This window comes from Pinus tabuliformis, chromosome 9 (assembly GCF_031772625.1).
Source record: "Pinus tabuliformis cultivar Carrire ecotype Pingquan chromosome 9, CPIR1, whole genome shotgun sequence".
Lineage (NCBI taxonomy): Eukaryota > Viridiplantae > Streptophyta > Pinopsida > Pinales > Pinaceae > Pinus > Pinus tabuliformis.
Window position 1 is genome coordinate 1,352,226,815 of NC_142307.1, and position 27,177 is coordinate 1,352,253,991.

General features: G+C 37.3%; 1 pseudogene; it reads left to right on the forward strand.

Annotated features, from left to right (window-relative positions):
• The first annotated feature begins 8,064 nt into the window (after positions 1 to 8,064).
• LOC149153518 (caffeoylshikimate esterase-like) overlaps positions 8,065 to 27,177 on the forward strand; it is a 51,042-nt pseudogene continuing 31,929 nt past the window's right edge.

A 27,177-nucleotide genomic window follows, 5' to 3' on the forward strand; every position in this document is an offset into this window, starting at 1 on the left:
ATCTCTACATCTACACCTCCAACAAGGACACCCATTGACTATCCTCATCCAACCATAGATTGAAAATTTGGGAGAATTTCCTATTATTAAACAGATATCAAGGATTTTAGTAAGTAGGTTTTCAAATTTAGTCAATGTGTTAGATGAACTTTTGGAATTAAAATGTGTATTAAGTTTGGAAACATCCAATGTTTCAAGTGGACACTCCACTCATCATCAAGGACTATTGAAGCCCAAAAATCCATATAAAAACAAAGCCCAAAGGAAACATGCATCCTCAAGAACTATCTCACAAAATCAAACAATATGTCATCGAACCCTCTAGCTCATCATAATCCATGAAACTTAACAAGGTTCCAAGTTGTCAAAGGCTCATAAAGACCATAGGGGTTGGTGAAGAAATTCATTAGTAGTGCTCACATGCAAAATAAGAGGTAAACACATACATTAACCCGTTTTCCACCTATGCCCAAAAGGTGTTGCTTAACCCAACTATAACTCCCAACCCAAGGATGGACACAAGCACTTCATGTCCAATAGTATGACCCACCACTTTAATTTTTTGGTTTTTTGTTAGTTGAGGGAGAAAATAATCTACTTGAATATAGAAAAAGTGGCCTTTTTAATCAAATTCCCCCTATGCATATTCATCCAATGCTTTGGAGGGTAGAAACTAGCAGTGGATTTTGTTTCATTCAACAATAATGAGGTGTTCCCACTTCCAGCCTCTATCCCTCTCCCAATATGACACTTTGCTTGGGCATCATAATCATTATAATTTTTGTTGCCAGTTTTATTGCTAGAAACAATCATGTTGTCAATTCTAAACTTTTATGTGCAAATTGTTAATTTTTGGAAACCTACAACAAAGGTTTCTCATTAAATTTTAACTTCCATGGTTGATTGCATACCCAAATGCTGAGTTTCAAGGATATCAATGAAAAATGGAGATAAAAACAAAACAAAAAACATCTTAAAATTTAGAAAAAAACAATGAACATTTCAATTTCATATTTGAGGAAGAGGGCTTTAACCCTTCCTCCACACTTCTAGACGAACAAATATGCTAAGGGACAAACTCAAAATGTTGAAGGAAAAATATGAATTGTGAAATCAAGCTTCATCTCAAGAAAAAGTGAAATTTGAAATTATTGAAGGGGAAACCAATCCACTCCTTTAGTAAACAAATCGATCTACTCGTTTAGCAAGCTAATTGGTGGAGTCCATATTCCAATCATAGAATACAAATTCAAAATTGCTCTAGCTATCCAAGCTGCAATAAAATTACACAATTGCACAAGAAACTTGTAGTTAGGTAATGGAAACTCATGGAAAAGACAAAATCATGATTTTCCATCTAAAATGTAAGATAGAGATATGTTTTAGAAGGTTTTGGGCCTTTTTTCTCTTTTTAATTTTTAAGGGTTATAGACATTTTTTTGTTTTTTTAGTGGAGGTGGGCAAGCGTTGTCAAGGTGGTATGTCCACTCATCCAAATTTTGGGGGGCACATAGGCATCCCATGCTTTGACGAAGATTACTAGAAGTCCCATTTATGAGATACTTTTCCTTGTGTGTTTCTTCATGTTTCTCAAAAAAGAGGACATAAGGAAAATTTTCTCCAACTACCCCTAAATATCTGAAGCATGGGAAATGGGAAGGAACACACCTCCAACCTCATGGGATGCATACCATGAAATGTTGAATTAATTTCATTGCATTCATAGGCATGACACGGCCAATGTAAACAACAATGTTTATTTCAAACTTCAATTCTTATATGATAATCTTTGATATTCAAGCACCATGCAAAAATATTATTATAATTAATAGAAAAAAAAAAATCAATAAGAGGAATAGAATGATGTAGCATACTTAGGGAGTACAATATTGGAAATAAAATTTATCAACGATTATTGAATTTTCCATATTAAGAAAGGCCTTCATTGCAACCATAAAACCTTGCATAAAAAAAAAACTCTATATCTACACCTCCTACAAAGACACTCATCAACTATCCTCATCCAACCATACATTGAAAATTTGGGAGAATTTACTATCATTAAAGAGATATCAAGTATTTTAGTAAGTAGGTTTTCAAAGTGAGTGAATGTTTTTTATGAGATTTTGGAATTAAATTGTGTATTAAGTTTGGAAACATCCAATGTTTCAAGTGGATATTCATCCATCGTCAAGGACTATTGAAGCCCAAAAATCCATATAAAAACAATGTCCAAAGGAAGCATGCATCCTCAATAACTATCTCAGAAAATCAATCAATATGTCATCAAACCCTCTATCTCATCATAATCCATGAAACTTAACAATTTTCCCAATTGTTGAAGGCTCACAAAGATCACATGGGTTGGTGAAGAAATTCCTAGTAGTACCCCCATGCAAAATAAGAGTTAAACACATACATTGACCCCTTTGCCACCTATGCCCAAAAGGTGTTACTTAACCTAACTATAACTCCCAACCGAGGACGGCCACAAGCACTGCATGTCCAATAATATGACCCACCTCTTTACTTTTTCGGTTTTTTCTTAGTTGAGGGAGCAAGAAATCCACTTGCATATAGAAAAACGTGGCTTTTTTTAATCAAATGCCCCCCTATGCATATTCATCCACTTCTAAGGGTAGAAACTATCATTGGCTTTGGTTTCATTTAGCATTAATGAGGTGTTCCCACTTCCAGCCTTTAACCCTCTCCCAATATGAAACTTTTCTTGGGCATCATAATCATTATAATTTTTGTTGCGAGTGTTATTGCTAGAATTAATCATATTGTTGATTTTAAACTTCTATGTGCAAATTGTTATTTTTTGGCAACCTACAACAAAGGTTTCTCATTAAATTTTAACTTCCATCGTTTATTGCATGCCCAAATGCTGAGTTTCAAGGATAGTAATGAAAAATGGAGATAAAAACAAAAAAAATTTAAAATTTTGAAAAAATAATGAACATTTCAATTTCATATTTGAGACGGAGGGTTTTAACCATTCCTCCACACTGCAAGACGAAAAAATCTGCTAAGGAACAAACTCAAAATTTTGAAAGAAAAATATGAATTGTGAAATCAAGCTTTATCTCAAGCAAAAGTGAAATTTGGAATTGTTGAAGGGGAAACCAATCCACTCTTTTAGTAAACAAATCGATCTACTTATTTAGCAAGCTATTTGGTGCAGTCCATCTTCCAATCCACCAATACAAATTCTAAATCACTCTAACTCTCCAAGCTCCAACAAAATTACTCAATTTGACAAGCAACTCGTAGTTAGGTAACGCCAACTCATGGAAAAGACAAAATCATGATTTAGCATGTGAAATGTAAGATAGGGATATGTTTTAGAAGGTTTTGGGCCTTTTCCCTTTTTTCTTTTTTTAATTTTTAATGGTTATAGGCAAAAACAAAATTGGTGGTGGGGGATTGCCAGGTTGGTATGTCTAGTCATCCCAATTTTGGGGGGCACATAGGCATCCCAAGTTTTGAGGGATATTACTAGAAGTCCCATTTATGAGATACTTTTTCTTGTGTGTTTCCTCACGTTTCTCAAAAAAGAGGACACAAGGAAATGTTTCCCCAACTACCCCTAAATCCCTGAAGCATGGCAAGTGGGGAGGTGCACACCTCCAACCTCATGGGATGCATCTGATGAAACATTGAATTAATTTCATTGCATTAATTGACATGACAAAGCCAATGTAAACAACAATGCTTATTTCAAAACTTCAATTCTTATATGATAGGATTTAATATTAAAGCAGCATGCAAATATATTATTATAATTAATAGAAAACTAAAAAAATGCAATAAAAGGAATAAAATGATGTATCGGACTTAGGGAGTACAACATTTGCAATAGCATTGATCAAAAGTTATTGAATTATCCATATTAAGAAATTCCTTCATTGCAACCATAAAACCATGCATAAAAGAAAATCTCTATATCTACACCTCCTATAAAGACACCCATTGACTATCCTCATCCAACCATACATTTAAAATTTGGGAGAATTTCGTATCATTAACCAGGTATCATGGATTTTAATAAGTAGGTTTTCAAATTTAGTGAACATTCTAGATAAGCTTTTGGAATTAAATTGTGTATTAAGTTTGGAAACATCCAATGTTTCAATTGGACACCCCACCCATCGTCAAGGACTATTGAAGCCCAAAAATCCATATAAAAGTAATTCCCAAAGAAAGCATGCATCCTCAAGGACTATCTCACAAAATCGATCAATATGTCATCAAACCCTCTAACTCATCCTAATCCATGAAACTTATCAAGTTCCCTAGTTGTCGAAGGCTCATAAAGATCATAGGCATTGGTGAAAAAATTCCTAGTAGTACCCCCATGCAAAATAAGAGGTAAACACATACATTAACCCTTTGGCCACCTATGCCCAAAATGTGTTGCTTAACCCAACTATAAATCCCAACCCAAGGATGGCCACAAGCACTACATGTCCAATAGTATGACCCACCACTTTACTTTTTTAGGTTTTTCGTTAGTTGAGGGAGTAGTAACCTACTTGCATATAGAAAAAGTGGCTTTTTTTAATCAAATGCCCCCTATGAATATTCATGCAATGCTTTGGAGGGTAGAAACTAGCATTGGATTTGGTTTCATTCAACATTAATGAGGTGTTCCCACTTCTAGCCTCTATCCCTCTCCCAATATGACACTTTGCTTGGGCATCATAATCATTATAATTTCCACTGTGCTATTGTTAGAATCAATCATGCTACCAATTTTAAACTTTTATGTGCAAATTGTTAGGCTTCGGCAACCCGTGACAAAGGTTTCTCATTAGATTTTATCTTCCATGGTTGATTGCATACCCAAATGCTGAGTTTCAAGGCTAGTAATGAAAAATGGAGATAAAAACAAAAAACATCTTAAAATTTTGAAAAAATAATGAACATTTCAATTTCATATTTGAGAGAGAGGGTTTTAACCCTTCCTCCACACTTCCAGATGAACAAATATGCTAAGGGACAAATTCAAAATGTTGAAGGAAAAATATGAATTGTGAAATCAAACTTCATCTCAAGAAAAAGTTAAATTTGAAATTTTTGAAAGGGAAATCAATCCACTCTTTTAGTAAACAAATTGATCTACTAATTTAGCAAGATAATTGGTGCATTTCATCTTCCAATCCACCAATACAAATGCTAAATCACTCTAGCTCTCCAAGCTCCAAAACATATTACTCAATTGCACTAGAAACTCGTATTTAGGTAACAACAACTCATGGAAAAGACAAAATCATGATTTTCCATGTGAAATGTAAGATAGAGATGTGTTTTAGGAGGTTTTAGGCCTTTTTCCTTTTTAAATTTTTAAGGGTTATAGGAAAAAGAAAATTTGGTTGGGGGGGGGGGGGGGGGGGGGGGGGTGGGGGGGGGGCGATGCGGGGGGGTTGTTAGGGTGGTATGTCCAGTCATCCCAATTTTGGGGGGAACATAGGCATCCCATGTTTTGAGGGAGATTACTAGATGTCCCATTTAGGAGATACTTTTCCTTGTGTGTTTCCTCATGTTTCTAAAACAAGAGGACATAAGAAAATGTTTCCCCAACTACCCCTAAATCCCCAAAGCATGGGAAGTGGGGATGTGCACACCTTTAACCTCATAGGATGCATCCTTGAAACGTTGAATTAATTTCATTGCATTCATCGACGTGACAAAGCCAATATAAACAACAATGTTTATTTCAAAACTTCAATTCTTATATGATAGGATTTAATATTCAAGCACCATGCAAGAAAATTATTATAATTAATAGAAACAAAAAAAAAGCAATAAAAGGAATAGAATGATGTAGCATATTCGGGAAATACAACATTGGAAATAACATTGACAAACGAATATTGAATCGTCCATATTAATAAAGGCCTTCATTTCAACCATAAAACCATACATAGAAAACAAATCTCTACATTTACACCTCCTACAAAGACACCCATTGACTATCCTCATCCAACCATACATTGAAAATTTGGGATAATTTCCTATCATTAAACAAATATCAAGGATTTTAGTATGTAGTTTTTCAAAGTCAGTCAACATGCTAGATGAACTTTTGGAATTAAATTGTGTATTAATTTTGGAAACATCCAATGTTTCAAATGGACACTCCACCCATCGTTAAGGATTATTGAAGCTTAATGTTAGAAAAGAGTGTGAGGAGGTGAATAAATAAGTGAGGGAGAGGATAATTGTTGATGATACCATTTCAATACAACATATTTTTTTAGTTGAAATGATGCTTTTGACAGTTATATTCTCTCTCACTTACAACTCCTTGCACTATTTTCTAACATTAAGCTTCAATAGTCCCTAATGATGGGTGGAGTTTCCACGCTAAACATTGAAGGTTTCCAAACTTAACATAGTGGAATTCCAAAATCTCATTTAGCAAATATCAAATATTATTGTATCCTAAATATAATGAAGTATTTTGTAACTCTTTTTTATATTAACATAATATAATAGGAGTGTAATGAGCAATTTTTTTCCAAAATTATTGAAAACAAATAATGTGTTTTTTTTTCTCCATAAATAATAAATACCTAACTATAAAACATTTTGATGTTATATATACTAAAATGTGCTTTTATTTACGAAGTATGAATTTTCTTAAAAATTTCTATAACAAATAACAAATAAATAAATAAATTCCCGACTATAAAACATTTTTTTAAACAATGGGAAAACCTATCATAACTCAGTTGTCAAAACCAATAGTGGGGATAGGCATCACTGGTTGCAATCTTGAAATGGAGGATGGCTCATCACAGTTATTCAAGTAAAACCATGCCACCTGGAAATACCCATTGGTGACTCTATAAGGGGGAAGGATTTCACTCCTGCCAGATGCCTCTGGGTCTTGGGTCGTTAACTTGTTTCCTTACGTCTGAGGAAGACGAGCTCTTATCCATGCAAAAGAAGTTTTAGGGCATACTCTAGGCCCAATCTATAAAACATTTAAATGTTATATTTGTATATAAATCCTAAAATATGCTTCATTTACAAATTACTTATTCCATGTTGATTTGTTGCTTGCACTCCACAAGCGACAAGAAATTTGAAACATGCTATAGCTAATGGATAGCGATAGTGAATATGATAGATGAATGACTCTGACTAGTTACATCATCATCTACTCAGCCTTTTTTCCATAATTGAAATGTGTATAATCTTAATTATTAATTTAAAAAATAAGAATATTTTTATGGGATGGTGAAAACAACTATGTGATAAAACATCTCCTGAGTTCTTTGAGGTTAAAAAGACAAATGTTGTATCTACCTAAAGTTTTATGTTTTCTTTTTTTAAATTGGGATTTCCCTCTTCCTGTTATTCACAAGAATCAAGGAAGAGGTACATATTCAACATAGCCAATAATTAAGGAAGAGGTATATAGTCAACATAGTCAAGAATCAAGGAAGAGGTACATAGTCAACATAGTCAAGATAAACATAATATAGGCAACTCCCAATGGAACTGTACAAATGTAGCTCATAAAGAAGCATCATGCATCATGTCAATGAGACTTGAACCTGAGTGGGGAGGTTATCATTAAACCCTCACAACCACCTGAGCTACATTCTCTTAGAAATGTTTTATGGTTTTAGGTAATAATTATCAAAAAAACCATAAAACACGTCTCACCATCACCGAGGTAGGGCTCCAGACCTAGAGCCGTGAGGTCATCCAATACTAGGTAAGATTTCTCAATAATGACTTTTTGAATTATTGTGTCAGTTTTTTTAAGTTTTACTCAGAAACACGGGCCAATTGGGATCTTCATGACCCTCAAGTATTCGAGATTTATGTGCATCTCTCCTACATTAAACAATAACTATCAAATACTTGCCATGGAAGTCGAATGGGAGGCTTAACATGAGGGACAACTTGTATACGTAAATTTTGATCTCTAATTGTCAAATTCGGTAAGAAATATCTATGTGTTTATATGCTAAATGTTGTGGCGAAGTCGAATTCGGTGATCAACAACTTGTACAAGAAATTTTTTACTCATGTTCTCTAAACATGATCCTCTTCCAAAATTTTATTGAAAGTTCGCGAGGAGTGAAGCTCTTTACTTGCAGATGGTTACCTGCAGATAAGGAAGCCAAAGCCCTCATATGTCTCTGCCATGGTCAGCATCAGATAGCTTTGCAATTCATTGTCCATTATCCACATCATAACACAACCTTAGGCATGAATCCATAGATTCACGAGTTTGTAAATTCGTTAAGGATTTTGGGTTTCTATTGTGTAATTTGTTTCCTTCTCGTGCTTGCAGGCTATGGCATGGAGTGCAACATTTTCATGGAAGGTACTTCTAACTCTTTTCCCTGGAATAATATAAGTAAATATGACCAGGATGTTCATGAATGAACAATATTTGTTAGTGTGTATTTCAAAATTTTCGTATTAATTTAACTCTAAAATTAATAACCCAATTGGACCTATTATCAGACACAGGAGTGAGGCTTGCAAAGGCTGGGTATGCAGTATTTGGTATAGATTATGAAGGACATGGAAAATCTGCTGGAACACGTTGTTACATAAAAAACTTCGATGACCTTGTAACGGATTGTACAACTTTTTTCAGGACCGTCGCTGGTATGTATTATTTGCATTGTCTATGCATGCAATATGTTTAGATGTTAGGGCAATTTTAGTGCAACAAACTCACAAAATAGAATAAAAGATAAATCAACGACTTAAAAATTATCCTCTTCGAGGGGGAAACCTCCTTTACATTACATAAATGAACAATTATCGGATGATACAAATGACAAGACCTCCTTGGTATATATAGGAGTCTAAGGGGTCACGATATAATCAGAGCTACATAGCAATAATAACAATAGTGGGCTTCTATGGGGTACAACAATAACAATATGGTGGCTACATGGGCACAACAATAACAATAGGGGACTACACTAGTATTATAGGGACCTAGCATGCCCCTCTCCTTCAAAAAAGTGGTTTCCTCAACACTTGAGTAGTTTTGGATGCTTCTGTATAAAATTATCATTCTCCCATGTGGAATCTTCAGCAGGTAAGTTCTTCCACTTAATGAGATGCTCTGAAATTGATCGATTTCGTAGCTATCGGGTTCTTATTTTTTTGATTGGTTATGGCTCTAATATGATTTTTCCTTCTTCGTCAATTTCTGGAAATATTGTTTGCATTGGAAGCTTGTCACTGATAACCTTGTTTAAGCATGACACATGGAAAACTGGGTGTACTCGAGAAGATGCAAGTAGCTCCAATTTATATTCCATAGTACCAATCATTTGCAACACCTTGTAAGGACCATAGTACTTGGGTAATAATTTATTATCCTTCTTAGCTTGCTTGAGGTACATTCGTTTATATGTTTGTAGCCGTAAAAATACCCAGTCACCTACATCAAAACACATTTCACTGCGATGTTGATATGCCTGTTGTTTCATTTGATTCTGCACTAGAGTGAGCTTATCCTTTAAGGGTTGGAGAACTTGTTGTTGATGCTCGATGTGATCTTCCACTGCTTGAACCTTAGATTTTCTCTTAAATATGATGTGATAGACGGTGGATGATATACATAAAGTTCCATAAATGGGGTCACTTTTGTTGCAGTATGGAAGGAAGTGTTATACCACCATTCAGCCAGAGGTAACCACTTGACCCATTATATTTCTTTATCAGATACAAAGCAATGAATATATCCTTCCAAACATTTTTCATTATCTCTATTTTCCCATCAGATTGAGGATGATAAGATGAACTATGAGCTAATTGAGTACCAAGATAAGAAAACAATTTCATCCAAAAAATTCCAGTGAAAATGGGATCTCTGTCACTTACAATAATCTTTGGATTTCCATGTATATTTTGAATTGTTTCCATAAATGCAGTAGCAATTGTGTTGGCTTTAAAAGAATGAGATAATGCACAAAATTGTGCATACTTGGTATGTCTCTCAACTACCACCATGATGACACTCTTTCCTTCATACTTGGGTAAACCTATGATAAAATCCATTGAGACCTCCTCCCAACACTGACTTGGAATGGCTAAAGGTTGTAATAGACCTGGGGTCTTAATTGTATTAACTTTATTTTGTTGGAAAACCAAACATTATGCCACATGCTTCTAAATATCATATTTAAGAACATCCCAAAAAAATTCCTTCTTGACCCTATGGTAAGTTTTTAAAAATCTTGAATGCCCTCCTAAGGGGGAGGTGTGCAATTCCAAAATAATCTTTTGTTTGAGTTTCTAATTCTTATAGAGATATAAGTAATCTTTATACCATAATGAATCAGTTTTCCAGATAAATGTATCAGACGTACTTGGATCTTGCTGCAACTTTTGAATGGATGTCCACACCTCTTCGTCATTCTTCCATTCATCCCTTACTTTTGTTATCCAATTAGGTTGGATAATAGAAATGGCACAAAGCAATGCTTCCACATCCTCATCCTTTCTCGAGAGTGCATTTGCAATAACATTTTGCTGCCCTTTCTGTAGATGATTTCAAAGTCATAACCCAACATCTTTATGACCCATTTTTGTTGCTCTTTTGAAGATAATCTTTGTTTCAAAAAGTGTTTAAGACTATCATGATCTATTTTTACCTTGAAGTGTCTTCCCATTAGGTAAGGTCTCCATTTATTTAGCACATGTAGTATTTCCAACATTTCCTTCTCATCTATAGGTTTGTGTAAATACTTTCCCTTGATTGGATAAATTTCAAAAGAAATGGGTCTTACTTCTTGCATTAAAAGAACACCAGTTCCATTTCCTAAGGAATCATTCCACAATAAAGGTTTTTGTGAAGTCTGGTGTAGCTAAGACCGGTGCTTGGCCCATTGCCTCTTTAAGATGTTCAAAGGCCTTAGTTGCTTCTAGAGTCCACGAAAATGTATCTTTATTCATTAATTTTTTAGAGGCATTGTTATTCTCCCATAATTCTTAACAAACTTGTAATAATACCTTGTTAACCCGAGAAATCCTCGAAGATGCTTTAGGGTTGTGGGGGTTTTCCATTCCTTAATGGACTTAATTTTGTTAGTGTCTACCTTAACACCCTCATGAGACACAATATGACCCAAATATTCCACCTCCAGTACTCCAAAGAAACAATTGGAGATTTTTGCATATATGTGTTTCTCCTCCAATAGTTTGAGCACCATATCAACACGTTGAACATGATCCTTCCAAGACTTGCTATAGATTAGTATATCATCGAAAAATACTAACACAATTTTTTTAAGGAAGAGTTTGAAAATGTAATTCATCAAACCTTGAAATTTGGAAGGTGCATTAGTAAGGCCAAAAGGAATGACCAAAAATTCATAATGACCTTCATGAGTTTTAAATGTTGTTTTCGAAATTTATTCAATATTCATTCTAATTTGATGATATCCTAAACAAAAATCCATCTTGGTGAAGTAAATTGATCCATGTAATTGATCCAACAATTCATTAGTTATAAGAATGGGAAATTTATATTTAATAGTAAGCTTATTGAGCTCCCTATAATACAAACACATATGCCATGATCCATCCTTCTTGCGCACCAATACTACTGGAGCAAAGAAAGAACTTTGAATAGGTTGAATTACACTGAACTCTAGCATTTTTGCAACCATATGTTCAATTTCACTCTTTTGGGTTGTTGTAGCGGCTACAACCATTCTCCAAAATCTTGCCTTAACTTATTTTGGAGCCTCCCTACCAACCATCCTTAGCAGCGTGTCTTGCATTTCCCAAGTACATATGCTTTTAGTTGATTTTCTTGGCTTATCAGCTTGTGTTGGCTAACTGGTTTGGGATTCACTCGTAAGATGAAATCCCATGACTTGGTTTTCAACTGGCTCTTGTGCTCACTTGGAGAATTGCGTAGAACTAGAGGGCAACTAGCGTTGCTCTCCAAAGTTGTGCAGAACATCAAGGCTGCCTGCTGCTCTCCAGAAATGAGCAGATCAAGCAGAAAGTTGTCCCCTTGAAAATTGCACAGAGCAACCCATCAGTCAGCTTGCCCTCAAAATTTTCACAGTTCTGGCTGGCAGCCTTGGCTTCAATCCAAAAATTTCACAGAGCTTGAGGGATAGCTAGAGCCACTCAACCCAAAAATTGCACAGAAGTCATCATGAGGCTTGCACTTTGTTGCATGCACTCTTAAGTTGACTAATTCCCTCCAGGACTAGCAATCTTGCTTTGCTTGCATGGGTTGCTTTTTACCAAAAAAGAAAAGAGCAAAAAGAAAAATGCATCCATACTTTTTAGGGATCCATTTTTAGTAGTTGGGGGTTACATGCAAAAGTTGTTTTAGAAACCTCTCACCAAGTGTCATTTTTTCCTAGATTTGTGGCATGCACATCATAAACCTCGATCTTTTCAAAACTCTTTATTCAATGCCTCAGAGCTCATTCTTGACTTCGATCTTGGAGCTCTGGCATTCCCCATCGCATCTAGGAATGTTTGGCACACTCAGCTCAACTTTTTCTGGGTAAGTCCACTTTTCATGTCTTTTGTTGATTTTCTGTCGCTTTTTGTATTTTGTTCTGTGTGAGTGTTGTTTTCTTGGTTATGTTGAACTCTTGTTGTTGTTTTAATGCATGTTAGCTTGTAGAAGCATTTTTCAAGTTTTCCAATGCATCTCATTATTGTCACATGCATGACATTGTTTCTGCACTAACGGTCGTCGTTGCGGTGACTCGCTTCACGCACTCAGTTGTTTTCCTGTTTTATTGAATCCTGCACTTACTAATTACATGCATGTTCATTCACTCATTTCTACACCCAGCTTTGTACATGCATTCATTCCTTACCATTTTCAGTCGCCTGTCGGTGGGTCTGAGCTGCCTTAGCCCAAACCTTGCCTTGCCGAGCTTTTACTGTGAATTCTTGGGATGGAAGGCCTTGCCTCTCTCCCAAGAATTTTGTAGAGCTTAAATCACACAAGCCTCCCAGAGTGTGCTCTGTGAAATTATGAGAGGAAGTGCCTCAGTTGGCCCCGAATTGCACAATGCAGTTTTACCGGGTTGTAGTCATGCTAACTGAAACTACGCATTGCGTAGTTTCAGTCCTCAGCAGGCCAAGCTGGACTCTTCTCTACACATTTTCAATAGTCATTTCTCCCACTAACATACCAAACTGTGTTCTCCGTAAGTCTGGCAGTCAGTCTCCCAGCCTCCTAGTGAAAATTGCGCAAATCTTCCAGTGAGTCACCCAGGTGTGTTGCATATAAGTCCTCAGGTGATTTTGGTTTTCAACTAACATTGTGCTTTCCATGAGTGTTTCTATGCCTCTAGGCATCACAGGTGTTCAACAGTCTCTCAATAATACAGGTACAATGGCTTCCAAGAGAGCAGGGTCAAAGGACACCATTGAGAGTGCAACTGGAGATGTGGTCAAGAAAGTGTCTATGAGCTTGCCCATCTATGAAGATACTAAGTTGTTCATAGACAAGGAGATCAAGATGAAATGGTAGGAAATCAATGACATCTTTTTAGGCACCTTTGAGGAGAATCTAGAGGACCGCAAAGTCTATCTCAACATACACAAGTCTGGCTTGTACCAGATTTCATGCAAGTATCCCGCGTTTCCATGCGCGAACATTATCCACTATATTGTCTCGCATATTGATCCAGAGACAATGGTGTTTAGTAGTGCCAGTGGAAAAGAAATTGATACCTTCAAGGCACAGGACTTTTAGGAGATGTATCACTTGCCGCAGTCGGTGGTCACAATGGATGCACCCTTCACCAGGCCCAGCAGTAGTGCAAACTCAAGAGACATCTTGAAGAGCTGGGTGAAAGAGCCATCTAAGTTTAGGACAACACCCAACCAAGTTTACAAGACAAGGATACTATGGAAGGCTTATTAGCTCTTGGTCATCTTCACATGTCACTTATACGGCCAGGAGAGTACAAAAACCTTCCTGTAGAGTTGGGTGATTGTGTTGGATTAGCTGGTGAATGAAGGAAGACCTTTCAATTGGTCTGACATGTTGGCTCTCCAACTGAAGGGACAAGTAATAGATGCCCGACATCTTCCCAAGGGTCAGCAAGAAAATATTTTCATGTCTGCTTACATACTTGATGCAATTTGTTCCCGTCAGTAGTTCCCAGGCTTGGGTTGGGCATGGACACCTTCAGAAACCTTTGTGCACACTTATTGCAGGTTGTTCTTTGAGTGCAACTTCCGTGGAGTTATAATACAACTATTAGACCACTTCATCACCCCAGTGTATAGGATGATCTTTGAGAAGGATCCACCTTGCATGTCACAGGCAACAATGGAGGCATTGGTTAACATAGCAGATTGGTATGCCTCACCCCTTGGCACCTTCATCCAGATGTAAAACACTGAGAAGGATCCGCATGGTTTGCCAAAGTTTTCCATGGATAAGTTGGTCATGCATGGGGTTGCATACCACATCTCAACAGGGTTGTCAGCAAGACTACATAGGAAAAGAAGGCACCTTGGCCCTCTCCTCCTTTGTGGATCAGGTTGTATGAGATCTAGAATCTCAAGCATGCAAGGCCGAGATGGAGGAATTCAAGAGATTCACCTTTGGCACCAAAAGTTTCAATCCATATGACCCACATCTCTTGGTAGAAGACCATTGTGTGAGATTGTATCATCCTTGGATCCACGGAGTGTGTCATTGGCATGAGGAAGAGCCATGGAGATATTGCTATAACTTCTTAAGGCTCAATGGACCAGTCAGGATGGTTGTAGAGTGGTTAGCAATGTAGAAGGCAACAACATCTCAGAGAGAAACAACATTAGCAACATTCCTGTGTTTGACAAAGGCAAGAGGAAGGTTGCTGACAGTTAAAAGGCAAAGCAAAGCTGCAAGTTCAAAGCAAGTCTACTTGTGTTAAGAGCAACTTTGGAGGTAGAGGCAAAGAGGCGACAATGCGACAGAAGGATTGTACAGAGGGAGAGGGAGAAGCAGAAGCTAGAGGAGGTAGAAAAGGAGTTGAAAGAGTTGAAGCAACAATTAAGGTGTTGTAACATTCTTTATTTTGGATAAGTTAGTTGTTAATTTATAAAAGAGGGTATGAAAAAGTAATGAATGAAAAATGAAAATGAAAATGAAAATATATATATATATATAAAGATGAAATGGAACCCCATCAAAGGAAATCAAAATTTGTACAAGTGAGATTGTTTAAATTCCACTTCAAAGAAATAAATTACATTGTAATAAATTAAGGTTTTTTGTGTGGTTTTTTTAAATGCCACAACCTTAAGTTTTGATTTGAATCATATAGTTTAATCATGATCAAATCATTTAAATTTATGTTTTAGATTAGTGAATAAGTTCACCAAATTGTTTAATCTTGGTAGAACATCATTAGATAGGATAGAATAGAATAAATGATGGCCTAACATGCTCAAAATTTGGCCAAAATATGTATTAGATTAGGGTTACAAAGAAATTAGGCAAAGAATTGGTTGCTAGTCCAAATGCGCCAAAATTTAGATTAAGATTGGTTTGATTAGGACTTAATTACCTCTTAAAGGTGATTAACTTTTGTATAAATAAAACTTTATGATGTTTTAACCAAAGTCATAAAACAACAAAGGAAATTTGTCATGAAGTTCTAATGAGCTAACACCTTTGGACAGTGATCCTCTTCCCCGCCTAGGTCAACGGGGGGAAGCCATTTCGCACCCCCTTCTACCGTTGTGCGATAACGATAAGGGGGGCGGAGGGGGTTCCGAAAAAGGTTTCCCTCATGGTCAGCCCATCATAACGTGTCACTCCCTCCTTGCTTCGCACCCCCACCCCCCCCACGATCATTACCACTTACCACTACCCCGCCCCTCCGAAATCTGCTTATCCCACTTCATTCATACGTCATCCTGCTAATGCTTATTACCTTTTCCTGTTCCTTCCATCCACTAATCCTTTCACTCCATGTGTCCATATCCATTACATTCCTATCCGCCTATCCATTTCTTCCAGTCGTTACCATCTTCCCGTTGGCCATAAATGAATATCCTCCTGTTCGGTAATGATTTCCCTTTAATGGTTATACATTCCCCATTATAAATAAACCCCTCATCCCCTTTGTGTGATTTCTTTGTCTTTGTTTTATTTCCAATTCACAGGTTTCCAAATCTCGACTTCTCCTTGCACCTGCTTTGCGGCATAACCAGATTTACCATCAGAATGAAACCTCCTCTCTGTTAGGTATTCTTATTCCTAACCTTCTGTTATTTCTTCCTCCCATTTCTGCAAATAATGGCACCAAAAATAAAATACTAGCCCTCTGGTAGTAAAACCTCATCGCAGGAAAATCCCAAAGTCATTGATACCCTAGACCTTGACCACATTCCCTTAGCTGACCAATTTTTCAAAATTACAGACACAAAGTGTGAATTCGATATGTTCAAATTGCACCATTGGTTAAAACAAACTTATCAGGACTCAGAAGATGAAATCAACTTATGGGAATCTTTATTGCCCATGTTCATGTTTCCTCAGACCCATCCATTTCCTGACTTAGTAATGTGGTGTGAAGCTAACTACAATCCTCTGTAGAGAACTGTGGTAGGTCATAATGGAGACATTCTAATATCTATCACCCCTGAAACCATCAATAAAATGGTTCTTATCCCTAAGAATGATTCCCTTAGCTTTTTCTCCATTGTTGTCCTAATGGATCTATACCATAAGCTCACTTTCCCCCAAAGAGCTCAAATTTTTGAGATCTTTCTTCCAGAAGATGTTGAACTTCCTAAAAAGAACCCTCCTTATCTAGCATCCATGTTCCCTGAGAGAGATAAACATATTATATCCTTATTTTCTTGCTTGTTAGGTTACCAAACATATCAATGGGTAGATGAATCTATTCTAGGTTATCTATTTATCTTCTCCAAAGAACACAAACCAACCTTCATGTATAATTACATTCAATTTTTCACTAAAAGTATGCATGAACAATTGATGAAAATCACTACTGAAGGAGTATTCAAATATTCTTCTGTATTAGTGCATGTGATTCTTTTTCAACAAGGAGACATGTTGCCTATAACTTTACACAAGCAGGATGATCAACAATTAACTCAATCAGTCAGTGGGCTTCATTGATCAAGAGGAACTCAACCGAGTTCAAATTTTTAGATTTCATTCACTGTTTTATTCATCCAGTTGCACAGATTCTCAGCAACCAGAGCAAGCCTAGGATCTGTCTAAAAATTAAAAGAATCCTGCACCTGAGCGACCAAGCTAAGACAAGAGACTGGTATCTTTACTAGAATTACACAGAAATTAGGGTGTATGGCTATGAACTAGCTCCATACAAATTGCCTAAATATGTTCCAATGAAAATTTTCTCTTTGGAATATATAAGGCAAATTATCAATATGGATGAGCTACATTTTATTTCAGGGAAGAGGAAATCTCAGTTTAAAATCAAGTCCCAAGTGGGATCATTTATTTGCAATACCAGATCAGCAGGTATTGAAGCAGACTCAATCCTCAAACAGATGGGATTCCAACCAAGTTTCACCTGGTCTTATGACCCATTTAGTATAATCTCCAACTTAAGGGTGGAACTCAAAACCACACCTTACAATCATACTCCAAGACCAAAGATTGAAAAGTACAAAAATCAAGAACAGTGGGAGGAGAACACACTTCAGGAAGTAGAAGAACAGACTTTACCTCCTTCTACCCTCCAAACTCCCACTTCTCAAAGCAGGCAGGAAAATAGGCCAAGAGAAGAATCTTCATCTTCAACAAAGGGTGCAAAGGAATTTGTTATTTATCAGAAGAAATCAAAGACTGAATCCAAAGGCACTACTATTCAAGGTCAGAAAGAACCTATAATCATCAATTTGGATTATTCATAGGTTTCTATAGGGACAAAAGAAAATGTAATTACCACTCCATCCTCCTCTTCAGTTTCACAGAATTTGTTGGAGATCACCCAGTCTGCAGGAGTAAGTGAGCAAGAGGAGCCAAACATCTTCACTAATTTCCTTGAAATTAAACAGAAGAATGAATCTCTCAAGGCAAATGTTTATGCTCAGTTTTGGAAACAAACATCCACTTCACAACACAGGTTATTGAAAGCATTTGACAGTGAAAAAGGCAGAATGCAAATGGCACTCCTACCAGCTCAAGTGTCATTTCCAAAGGCTTCTTCAGAATAAAAGAAGACCATATTTTCCTTTGATGCCAACCAGATACACCCAATCGACCAGATGGAAATGCACAAACAGTCTGGTGAGATGCTTTTCTCCACCATGACTAACACTGCTATGGCATTATCAAAATTAAGGACAACTCTTTCAAATGTGCAGTCACAATTAAAGATAGAAAATATATCCTCTCTGGCAAAGGATAACAGGGTAAAATCATTAGAAGACTTAGTGATCAAAATTGGGTATGATACCATTGATGTTAAAGTTGTATAAGACATTATCAAAAAGAAGAATGCAGATATTTCAGCATTAAGGAAGCAACTCAAACTACCTTCTATAGAGGATCCTCAAACTAAGGAGATAGCAGAAAGTGAGTAGCACAAAGAAGAAATGCTCAAGTTAATCATTGAGAAAAATGTACAAATAAAGACAATGGAAGAGAAAATAGAAAAATTACTTAAAGAAAAGGAAGAATCTTCTCAAGTAGCCATAGCTCCAATTATAGTTATACCTATTACAGTGTCAAGGACAACAGGGGAATCGACATCAGCAACAACAGAGTCTACATCAATAGCAGGTGATTTAAACAAAGTCATACAAGAGTTGTCTCTCCAGAGACAGGAAAATGAAAGGCTTCATAAGAAATTAAAAATCTGGAGACTCAAAAGATTAAGAATGATACTCTTTATGTTGAAGAGATGCAGAAGTCCCACAGATTGACAAGAAGGATTGAAGAGTTGGAGAATGAGTCATTAATGACTCAGACCTTGGCCCAAGCCAAGGAAAATATTTGGGTAGATATCAGTCAAGCTATTACTGAAATTTGGCCCTCCATACAGATCGTTTTTGAACAGGAAGAACTCATTAATAGATGCCAAATAGCTATTGAAGAAGTCAGAGAACTCCTTAAGGAAAAACCAAGTAAAGCCACAGACATGATTAAAGTTCTCGATTTGAAAACTAGGGTCGAATTGGAAGAGATTCATATTTATGATAGGACAAAAATTATTATGGAGATTAAGAAGGTTTTGCAGAAAAAGAATCTCATGAATCAGTTGGAGACAAAGTGCTAGACCTTGAAAATTGTAGTCCAAAGGTTTCGTTTCAAGTTCAACTTACTCAACCAGAAAGGACTGCCAGGATTAGTGGCACCAAATGACAGGTTAATCAATTTGGAGGAATATTGTCAAAATCTTTATGAAATTGCAACTAATAAATCTAAATTTGCAAGGATTAAGGGTCACCTTACAGGGAAGGAATTCTTAGAGGCTTTGAATTTTGATTTAATAATCAAGCATGAAATCAAACATATCTTTATTAATAAGCCTACTTTTGAAAAGTATACCAAGGTTGATGAAGTCTACAGAAAATTGATTAAACTTTCTATCACTTGTGTGAAATCATCGAGTAACTTTCATCACCAACTGATAGACAGCAAGGCAACACTTTTTGGGGACTAGATCATCAACAAATTCCTTGAAGATAGTGCCAGCAACTCAGTAGTTTTAGAATTCCTATATTTTTGTACTATTTTTGTATTTTTGTTAAAGAATGTCTCTAGAAGATCTTTCATTTTGTATAAATAACTCTTCCTTCGAGTTATTAAGGGTTGAACCCTTGGATGAGCTTTCAAAGCAGAATTGTAACTGAGCTGGAGATTTGCTTCAAATTAATGAAAGGATTCTGGATTTGCCTCAAATAGTTTGTCTCCTTGTGAGTTTTTCTTATGTGTTCATTTCATTATGTTTTTCTTCATGTATTTAAGTCTTTATGGAGAAATCTGGGTAAGATCAAACTGAATATCAGTCCATCTTAAATCCCCTATGAATTTATAAACAATAATTAGAGATTAGTTTATAAAATTGTCTGTTATTATAAAATCCTCTATATATATAAATTGTCACACCCATCTGCATAAGATTAAATACATTTTGTTGACCAAGTAAACATTGTTTACCTACATTCTTTCTTATAATTAATTAAATATTCTGTTTGAATATTTAGTAAGTTGTAATTCTTTAAGACTCTGTTATTCATTCAATTAAAATCAATTAACTATTTGCAAACAAATAAACATCCCTTTCATCATATTTGGCAAGTGTTAAAGTTTAAGCACATGTTTTCAAAATTTTCATAACATTGGTCATCCAAAAACAGTAAAACAAACAAAACATTTTAGATGCTATGGCATGATTAATTTACCTAGAATCATCTCAGAGGAAAACATAAGGGAAAAACAAGAGCTACGCAGAAAAGAGAAGGAAGCACAACAGGAACAAGAACAACAAGAGGCGCAACATGCACACATTGATGAAATTGCGCCCATACAGGTTATGGATTCATCCGAACAACTGGCATATAGAAAACATGGTGAGCAGTCACAGGAGTAGGACTTTTCTCAAGAGATTGAACAGATGTTGGAATAGATGGACACGGATGTGGGTCAACTCAAGCTAGATCAGGACATTTACCTCATGCCTAAGAACCAAGAGGTCACTCCACTGGCTTCACTAGATCTAGGAGCAAAGCAAGTCCCAAGCAAACAAGGAGACACTGAAATCCTTAAGGACAATCTAGAAGCGGATTTGTACAACATATATTTCGATGAGTCACAACACAAAGTTATGCAGTCGCATAAAGTGCCCACTCTGGATGTCCATGTATCTCCTCCATAGTTTGAAGAATGAGTGATCAAGTCCAATGTGCGCAGACATCCAGCTGCATTAGCCATTGCTACCAAGGCATATGTTGAAGCCACCAACTCAAGTGTTAGATTTTTGATAGCTAAGAATGAGCGCATGGCTAAGGAACTACAAGTGGCCAAGCAGGGAGAAGAGAAAGCTACATCAACCGCCAGAGAAGAGTTGAATAAAGTGATACTTGATGAAGTATCATCTCTCGAGATAGTCATACGGAAGTTGTATTTCAGGTTCGTCACCGTGCATAAGTCAGTTGTCCATATTAACAGTTGGCAGAAATGCAGTGCTAGGAGTGCACGCATCTTGTTAGACATACACATTGTTGTCAATCACATGAATATATGGAAAATGAGGTACAAGGGAGCCCCGTTGCACTTGCTAAAGATGATGAAGCCAGAGGCAGTGGATTTGAAGGCACGCATCCGGAGTTAGATCCGAAACTATGAGGAACTCCCATAGCTCATTACCAACTTATAGGCTTCACATGCACGAGTGTTTAGGAGCATGGATGTCATTGTGTGCACCCATGTGATCTCATCCATTAGTACACTCATTGAGGTGAAAGCAAAGAACCAAGTCCAACTGGAGCTAGACATGTACATCGATCAGTTGATGCGCATATCCACCAGTGCAGACTTGCAGATGAGCACAGACACTATGCATCAGTATGTCGCTAATCCGACTACACTCAAGACCATGATGCGAATTCTATCTGATGAGTTGGATAGAGGTGCCAAATCAGTGTACCCAGATGCGAAAGAGTTCGCTTTCAAATGGATGTCACCACAGAGTACACAGACACCATAAAAAACTACCAAGCTTGGCATCAGTTCGCCACCATCGATCATCAAGAAGATGTTGATGAGTTAGTCTTCCCAGAGTTGTCCGAGTCTTAGTGATGTCTTGTATGGTTTACTCAAGCCCATTTTTGTCTCGCATGGGTACATGTGCAGATTTTATTGTAAACATGTTGTAAAGTGAAAGTCCAAGCGTCAATAGTAGAATGTAAACAGTCATGTGTAAGTTGAAGAGTCATGAGGGTAGTTGAAGAGTCATAAAGGGGAATGTTAAGGGTCACCCCACCCTTTGCTATATATAGAACCTCATAACTCATTGTATAGGATTTTTGGATCCAAGCTTTTGATAGGTATAACTTAGAGAAATCTTGGAGTGTATTGTAATGAGCCTTGGCTTCTCCACAGTGCAGAGCTAGTACATCTCTTTGGAGGAGCAGGCGACAATGACTGTAATGTTCTGCTATCGAGGCTAGTGGTTGTCATGGTTGTATGTATGATTAGATCTTTCACTCTTTTAATATAATAGAGCTAGCATGTTTCATGCATATATTTTTATTGTAGTTCGGTTATCCTGGTTACTCTAATGATGTATGTATTTGTAATTTATGCATGTATGTATGGACTATTCTGTATGTGTTTATATGAATCTTATCGAAGTGTGTTGTTGGTATAACTCATCACTTTGGATCATCGGTTATCCTTCTTTCCATCTCATTATGTCTTTCAACTCATGTGTTCCGTTTCAAGCTGCATGTTATCACAGGCTTCTAAGGGCTGCACTCTCCCCCCCTTCCATGTGGTAGAGTCTTTCATGCACCTTCCTTGACTTGCTACAAGGTCACGCCCTTGCTTCCAATAAGGCTATATTACTTACCTCTATGCATAACCACAGTCAAGGCGATACTATACTACCCACTGCTGGGACTCCTACGCAAAACAGTCTAAGGTCTAGTTGGGACTTCTTGCCGGGGAGATCCCCTGACATGTTGGTGGTTCCAGCACCGTCAACATTTCTGGTGCTAGAAGGAGGGCCGGATGACAAGTTGAGTCCTCACATCCTATTTTGAATCTTCGCACATCTATCATGGATATTTTTATAGTTAACCCTCCATAATGTTTATCCAACGGACATCCTTTTGAAGTCACCAGGAAGTTCTTTGATCACTTGTCTGAACTCACGTATGATGGTGAAGGTGAAGTGGCCTAGGCTAAGCACTTACATGACTTCTGTTAGCGCTTGAAATTTCACCTCAGGCTGAGAAAGGTAAACCTCAAGGCTACATCAAACCATTCAGCCTCGTAGCTAGCCCTACGGGGCAGGAGAAGGCTGTCTCCGGTCAATCTCGGTAAATCTTCAATGGGATGAGATGACCAACAAGGTAACACTGATATTAGGCTAGTAAACTGATTAAAAAGGTTGATTTGGGGTTTTTTGGGTTTTTGGTGGCAATTTGAGGGAATGGCAATTCTGGTTGCGGGGATTGGACACAGTTTCTGCAGGGGGTTCCTTGGGGCGAGGTAGGAAACAGTATTGATGCCTTAACTTGAGATGGATGATCAGGAATGAAAGATGAGGAGCTAAAGAGAGCAAACAATGACTTTGAATTCCCTTTAGACAGTAGAAAACATGGAAATTAAACAAATTTAAAAGCAGAGCATGGCTATCATGAATTCATACTTTAACACTTCATTTGTTTAATGTGCAGAAGGAAAGAAAGGAGATGATCACATAAACACACTTACAATAACATTGAGAAACACACCATCAACACATGAGTCCACAAGAATCCCAAAGATGACTGCAAAACCCTGGTCTTCCTTAGCCAAAAATTGTAGAGATACAGTGAACTAATACAATGATAGCTTCTCCCTCAAGAGTCCAACCTTCCAACCTCTGAAAATGATTAAGAAAATACATAATATAGGCAAGCCAACCTCTTCCCTTGCCTCTAGGGGTCGAGCTCATCCTTCTAGGAGTTGTTTCAACTAATTCTAAACTGAGCACTAAAATCTAGGCAATCAAAACAACTTGCCTCTATAAGCTAGGAAACCAATCCATTCATTAAATATTTACCCTTGACATGAATGAATCTTCTAGAAGTGTTAAACAAGAGTAAAAGTGTCTTAGAGTTACAATTATTACATCAAAGATAATCATCTTCAACCCCAAAAAGTCAAACCAAGTCAAACTGTGCTTTTCCGAGCTGTACAGTGAAATCTGGCAAAGTTTGCTCAACGGGTCACGCACATCTGCTCAACGGGTCGCGCACATTGGGAGCTCTGTTTGAGGCACTTCCCGATGTCAGAATCAGGTGTAGGATAGCTCGTTGGAAAGGTCTTTGAGTCTACTTTCCAACCCAACTAGAATTTTTCAATTTGGAGTTCATTTTCCCTATCAAAAATCAATTCTCCCAAGACAGCTTTCTGCAGTTCAAAAAAGTGGCAGAAAGTCAAATTTTTCATGTATTTTGACCTTTTGGAGGCCCAAAACTCCATAAAAACTCAAGTCCATCCATGGGCATATGTAACTTTGCATAAAAAATCAGGAAATGCTGAGTTTTTGTGAAAAGGAGTTGCCATGACAAAGGGTCTCACGTGAGACCCGTTGAGGAGCCAAAACCTGTAAATTTCCAAAAATTGCCAAAATTACCCAAAACTTTCAAAAATTTTTGGGATTTGAGCTGTGGCTAGGCTATTGAGTGCCTTGATCCTTCAGTGAGGCCTCAGCCAAGATATGGAGGGGATCGGGCCTCTTTCTCCTTTTTTGTGCCTTGGCCAACCGCCCTTGGATCCAGCGATTGTAATTTTGACATTTCTCTAAAACCATGACACCTGTGCAAAAAGTGAAGGAGGTTTTTCTTCTTTGGCATGGTGTGGACAAAAACCTCTCTCAGTTTTCCCAAATTCATCTTTTATTTCTCTGGAACATCATTTGAGTGTGACTTGTCCCGATGTGTGAAACAAGGAATTTTGTAGAAATGGAGCGAAATGAAGGGGATAGGGGGCTTCTAAATTCTTGGGGAAATTTTTGGGAGTAGGGAGGGATGTTAGGAAGCAGGGGAAAGTGGAATCTCAGAGATTGAGTGAGGGGAAGGGGTCCAAAAGGGCAAAACATAGGCCCAACCTAGAAAATTGCCAAGTTGTAGCTAGAAACTAGGGTTTGTGAAAAAAGGAGGAATTTGGCGGATCTAAGGGATGGGAAGTGTTTGATAAGGTACTTTAAGGATAGGGGAAGGTGTATGAACATCAGGAAACAAGTTTTTCCGATGATTTGACCGTCCAAGAGAAATTGGCTTTCAAAACCCTAGGAGAGGGAAATGACCTTGCCAAGGCACAACTGACGCATGAACAAGATGTAAAATGACTCATTAGACACTGACATGACAATGAAAACCCTATGAATGATGATAGACTCAGCTGAATGGTGACATGGACCAACATTTTGACAACTTTAGAAGGAGTTAAGGCAAACCCTAGACCTAATGCCTAGTGACCAAATTTTGCTTGAAAACTCTTTGAAATTACAAAATTTGACTTGGAAACTCTGAGACCACTTTGTAAGAGCATATTTGATCACTGGAGGAAGGCTGGGAAGACTGACACTAACAACTTCCTTGCATTCTTGGAGAAGGAGGAGAGTTTTGATGAAATAGAGGTCAGTATAATGCTTTCACACACACTTCGCGAATTCCCGGAGCTATGGTGTCATGAACTGCCTCCTAATTGTGTGCACTCATTTAAGCAGTTCAATGATCTAATAGAATATGTTTTCCATCATTTTGATCCTAAATCTCTTGACAAAAAAATGTTAAAACAATGGAAGGCCCCACATGAATCACCTATGGATTTTTGGAAGCACTTCCATCTACTTATGTTTGAAGCTCTGAAAATTCAGATGAAATTCCAATATCTTATGGACATATTTGAATATGTTTGTCACAAATCACTTTGTCCCAAAGTGAAGAGAAAGCTCAAACCCCACTCAACATACTTCTGTGATGGAACTGCGTAATCTCAAGTGGACACAATTGTTGTCACAAGTGGTTGTCTGTCTTCCCCTCATCAAACAACTCCACCCCCACAGAGTGATGTGGTATAGCGTGAACACAAGACTATTCTACTGGTACATGCTGCCACCCTCACTACTCTTAATTTCTGTGTAGATTTGGTTGGGAAGCCCATGGGTTTTCATATGCACTTGTTACCTCAACCTCTATCTCCACTTTCTGTTGATCCTTTGGATTGTGTTGTATTGTGTTAATTTGTTTTGGACTCTACACCTATTGTGAACGAGGATCAAGCCATCAACAGAGTTGATGTTGCATGACCAACCTACAATGTCATTTATGATGAGTATGATTGGGAATATGAATATAAACCCGTGGCGAAGGATGACCCCCTTTTGTTTGCACCTCCTCCACCTTTTCCTGACATCTTTGGTGATTTTATTATCTCTAATTTTCCTTGTGTAAATCCATCCACAGATGCATCTACTTCTGATCATTTGCAAAACACACCCAATGTCCTTCCATCATTTGACAGCAAAGAGGACAAATTCTTCATTGAAAATCCACTTGATTTTTCATCTAATTTTTCTGAAAACGCAAAGGGTGAACATTCTTGCTTCTCATCTACCCCTCTGTATGATTTATCATATCATGAGGATGCAGATGAACTCATTGATTTTTTCTGATCGTAGCTATCATGATCTATTTACTCTTGTATTCGATCACAATGTTGATTCAATCATTATTGATCTTTCAAAGCCACATGTTTATGATGATCTATCTTTCAATGAAGTCAAAACCCCATAGGATGCCGAGGCACTTCAGCCCAAGATGATGGTTATGTCAGGCCCTCACTATCATGAGGTTAGTTTCACTTCCGATCAGGAAATCATTGAAACACCCAAGGCTCCTCATCACTCATCTGTATGCACTGAAGATCAATCCAACACACAGGTTTCACTTCCTCAACCTGAATGGCATGATCATATCACTCATGCATTGGAGGAATCATACACAACAACCACACTAGGAAGAGAGTACATATGCTTATCATATGCATGCAATGTATCATAGCACCATGGTAAGATCACAGATTGCTTGTCTTACGCTTTCACTCTTTTATTTTATGTGGACGCGTTTAAACTCGGAGTGTGTTGGTCTTCATTATTATATCTTTCAGGTTTGTTGGTTCTCTTAACTGTGCTTTCCGTGAACCATGCCTTCACCAACATGGGTCAACCAATGCACTGGTGGCTACATTGGAAATATCACTTCACGTGAGAAGACCCATGTATCATTAGCTTAGGAGTAGGAGTAGTGTTTGCTTTTTGTCATGTTTTCTTTATTTTTTTTGTTTTCTTTCCTTCTTGCTTTGCTTACTTGATTTTCTTACACATCTTCTTCCACTCTTTGCTTTGCTTTGATGTTTTGTTTGTTTGTTCATGTTCGTAGGTTAGTTTCGCATGAAACCGTGTGTGACTCTTATGA